Genomic DNA, 4,907 nt, shown 5'->3' on the forward strand with positions numbered 1-4,907 from the left:
TGACCATCTGGTGATGTCCATGTGTAGAGTCTTCTCCTGTGTTGTTGGAAGACGGTGTTTGTTATGACCAGTGCATTTTCTTGGCAAAACTCTATTAGTCTTTGCCCTGCTTTATTCCATATTCCAAGGCCAAATTTGCCTGTTACTCCAGGTGTTTCTTGACTTCCTACTTTTGCATTCCAGTCCCCTATAATGAAAAGGACATCTTTTTTGGGTATTAGTTCTAAAAGATCCTGTAGGTCTTCATAGAACCGTTCAACTTCAGCTTCTTCAGCATTACTGGTTGGGGCATAGACTTGGATTACTGTGATAGTGAATGGTTTGCCTTGGAAATGAACAGAGATCATTCTGTCGTTTTTGAGATTGCATCAAAGTACTGCATTTCGAATTCTTTTGTTGACCATGATGGCTACTCCATTTCTTCTGAGGGATTCCTGCCTGCAGTAGTAGATATAATGGTCATCTGAGTTAAATTCACCCATTCTAGTCATTTTAGTTCACTGATTCCTAGAATGTCGATGTTCACTCTTGCCATCTCTTGTTTGACCACTTCCAATTTGCCTTGATTCATGGACTGACATTACAGGTTCCTATGCAATATTGCTCTTTACAGCATCGGACCTTGCTTCTATCACCAGTCACATCCACAACTGGGTATTGATTTTGCTTTGGCTCCATCCCTTCATTCTTTCTGGAGTTATTTCTCCACTGATCTCCAGTAGCATACTCTAACAGTTTATTATTAGTACTACGATTTATCACAGGATTATAAAGTGTCTGGAACCTGAAGAAAAGTGAAACTTAAACCTGAGTTTATTTTTGTGGCTGAGTAGGTAATAATTAGCCATACCACTAAATCATGAATGATTACTCATCTTCTTTTCTCTAACATTTTTCTAGCATCTTCTAGAACTTTTCTAGAACAAATCCATTTGCTCGAGTGCTCTTGGTTCTTCTGGCTCTATGACTCACATGCTTACAAGTTCACCTCTGATTTTAGCTACCTAGATGGACAGGCAGTAAGGCTTTCACTCACTTCCGGCCAGTAATCTTCACTTCAAGCATAAGCTTCCTTCTTCCTTTTTGTCCCCTGCGCTCCTCCAACGCCTTCTGGGAGTCTCTGCTGGTACACACTGACAGCCTGGGGTTCACATCCCCTACCATCATCCTCAACCAAAGGTGAGTGGGCAGTGACAGATGTATGCTGCTGCCTCCAGGCCTTTGGAACTTGCCTGATAGCTCAGTTAGTAAAGAATCACCTGCAATGCAGGAGACCCCGGTTCAATCCCTAGGTTGGGAAGATCTGCTGGAGAAGGGATAGGCCACCCACTCCAGTAGTTTGGCCTGGAGAATTCTAGGACTATACAGTCTATGGGGTCGCAAAGAGTTGGACAACACTGACCAACCTAGACAGCATATTAAAAAGCAGAGACATTACTTTGTCAACAAAGGTCAAGGCTTTGTCATAGTCAAGGCTATGGTTTTTCCAGTGGTCATGAATGAATGTGAGAGTTGGACTATAAAGAAAACTGAGTACCGAAGAATTGATGCTTTCGAACTGTGGTGTTGGAGAAGACTCTTGAGAGTCCCTTGGACTGCAAGGAGATCCAACCTGTCCACCCTAAAGGAGATTAGTCCTGGGTGTTCATTGGAAGGACTGATGTTGAAGCTAAAACTCCAATACTTTGGCCACCTGATGGGAAGAGCTGACTCATTGGAAAAGACCCTGATGCTGGGAAAGATTGAGGACAGGAGGAGAAGGGGACGACAGAGGATGAGATGGTTGGATGGCATCACTGACTCAATGGACATGAGTTTGAATAAACTCCAGGAGTTGGTGATGGACAGGGAGGCCTGGCGTGCTGTGGTTCATGAAGTCACAAGGAGTTGGATGTGAGTGACTGAACTGAACTGAACTGAACTGACCAACTTTCTCTTCACTTCACTGGCCCTGTGGGTGGATGATTCTGGGAGATGAGTTCTCAAGGATTCAATGCCACTGCAGAAGTGGATGAAACATGTTGCCCACCATATCAGTAAACAGAAGTGGCTGTGGTCATCAAGCCATCAGATGCTACAGCCATCCCTGATTGTGCACCCTGAGGGGATTTAGGATGGAAAAAAAGCAGGATGCTAAACCTAGCTAGCTAAGGTGTCTATCAAAGAAGTGATTTCAATGAGCCCAGACTCTTACAATCTTCCTATATGCAGAAAAGTGCTAAAGTATTGAGATTTCTCTTTTTTTTTTTTTTAATTGACAGTAATATTTTGACTGGGGGCTTCCCTGGTGGCTCAGATGGTAAAGAATTTGTCTGCAATGCAGGAGGCCCAGGTTTCATCCCTGGTTTGGAAAGATCCCCTGGAGAAGGAAATGGCAGCCCATTCCAGTATTCTTGCCCAGAGAATTCCATGGACAGAGGAGCCTGGAGGGCTACAGTCCATGGTGTTTACCGGTTTTTGTTGCAAAAACTACTATGTATCCTGACTCCTCCCTTACCTCTTCAGAGCAGTCCCTCAGAGCAGTCTTGAGTTTTCAGAAAATCCACTAAATAAAACATACTTCTCAACTTGTAGCATGTGCATTTTTTTTTTCCACTCCCTACTTCTGTAGCTTTCCTCCTGCTCCTTAATAACCTCCCAAATAAACTGTCTGGACAAAGTCCTTGTCTTGGGCTCTGCTCTCAAGAGAATCAAGCTGAATCACGCTGTGAAAAGTGTACAAGACTCATTCATATTCAGCAAACCTAGCGTCCAGCTGCTCCATCACTATCACGAGAAATCACTTAATCCCATGGAGCTCTTGTTTCCGTGTCTGTAAATTGAAGGCTTCAGACTAATCGCTTTGGTTCTCATACTTTCACAAATTTGGTTATTTACTCATTTTTCGTTCACACAGTCACGTCTTCTTTCATTCACTCATTTTTATTCTTCCTTCATCTATCCATCTACTGTTTCTGTCATTCACTCACTTTTATTAATCCATCCATCCATTTTTTTATTCGTTTCCTTCTATTCTTCTTATATAGTTCTTATTTACTCATTCATCCATTGATTTTAAAGCATCACTATTTTATTCCTCTATTCATTTTCATCCAGCAATTAATTTTTTAATCCATTTATTCATCTAGTGCTTCACGCATTGATTCTTTAGGCTGTAACTTTGTCTTAAAGTTTGTTTTACTTTCCTACCCTTCTATCTTGCCTTCCTTCTTTATCTCCTTATTCTTCTTTCTCCCTTCTTTCTTCAACTACTGATTACTGAGAATCTACTAGAGAACCAGTCAGTAATCTATCATTATTTACAATAACTCCTCATGGAATTGCTTCTGTGATACATTACAAGAGGTATGTGAGGGTATATACAGGGTGCTTCCCACACACTATAAATGGGTAAAAGAAAAGTTATAGTTTACCCACTATAAATGGGTAAAATAATATAAATCTATTCAAGTAGCATCGTGTCTTTCTAATAGAGATCCACTCTGTTTAATCATTTTCTGTTATTTATGAAGGTCATAAGAGGTCTCATGTTAGCCAATGAGGAAAGGAAATTATTTCTGGTCATTCCTAAGGCATATAAAAATAATTCAACGGCTTTATGGGAAATTATACTCATATCATCTAAATGTTTATAAATTCAAAAACCAAAAGAGTACCCAACAGAAAATGCAAAGCAGAATGTAATTGGACTCATGCTTTCTCCCAGGAGAAAGCTCATTATCAAAAGTACCTATTTACTAAGCTTCATGCAAAAAGTATGAATTCCTAAATATTTTTTGTGGGCATATATTTACAATTAAAAACATGTTGATATATATAATACAGTGCTGAAAACAAATTTCTTAAGAGCTGAGCATTTTAATCAACAGGCTTATATCATAAAGGTTATTCAAGTTATTGAATTGGTAAATTAGCAACTGAAGGTTTGAAATACACAGGCACCAGCACACATTCTCTGCATTGCATTACACACCTACAGACTCAATCCACAAACTTTAAAGAGTCAGGTATGACTCTTTTAAAATTAAATTGTAAAAGTCTAATTTATTGTCAGCAATTAGAGAAAGTCTAAATAAGTAGACACAAAGGAGTCATGTATTAAAAGATTAATATTACAGACTTAAATTCTTCCCAAAATTGTTCTTTAGTGTAACATACCTCTAGTTGAAATATCAATAGTTTTTTTTCCTCTTTTTTTTGTGGAATTTGTGTAGAAAAGCAAAGGCAGACAGGTATAGTCAAGGTATTCTTGAAGAAGATGATGACAAAGGAGGAGGAGAAAGAGGACTTGCTGTATCAAGGCTCCTTGGAAACTCAAGCACAGGGAACCATGGTATTGGTGCAAAGATAAGAATGTAGATGAGTGGAATAGAACAGAAACTCCAGAGATAGCCCCTTATACACAGAGAGACTTGCTGTATAGCAAGAGGTGACCCTGCACAGTCATGGAGAAAGGGTTCAGTTCAGTTCAGTTCAGTTGCTCAGTCAGGTCCAACCTTTTGAGACCCCATAGACTGCAGCATGCCAGGCCTCCCTGTCCACCACCAACACCCAAAGTTTATTCAAACTCATGTCCATTGAGTCAGTGATGACACTCTCATCCTGTCGCCCCCTTTTCCTCCTGCCTTCAATCTATCCCTGCATCAGAGTCTTTTCCAGTGAGTCAGTTCTTTGCATCAGGTGGCCAAAGTATTGGAGTTTCAGTTTCAGCATCAGTCCTTCCAATGAATATCCAGGACTGATTTCCTTTAGGATGGACTGGTTGGATCTCCTTGCAATCCAAGGGACTCTCAAGAGTCTTCTCCAACACCACAGTTCAAAAGCATCAATTCTTTGGTGCTCAGCTTTCTTTATAGTCCAACTCTCACAACCATACATGGCTACTGGAAAAACCATAACTTTGACTA

Source organism: Bison bison, unplaced genomic scaffold (assembly GCF_000754665.1).
Source record: "Bison bison bison isolate TAMUID 2011002044 unplaced genomic scaffold, Bison_UMD1.0 scf7180017864461, whole genome shotgun sequence".
Classification (NCBI taxonomy): Eukaryota; Metazoa; Chordata; class Mammalia; order Artiodactyla; family Bovidae; genus Bison; species Bison bison.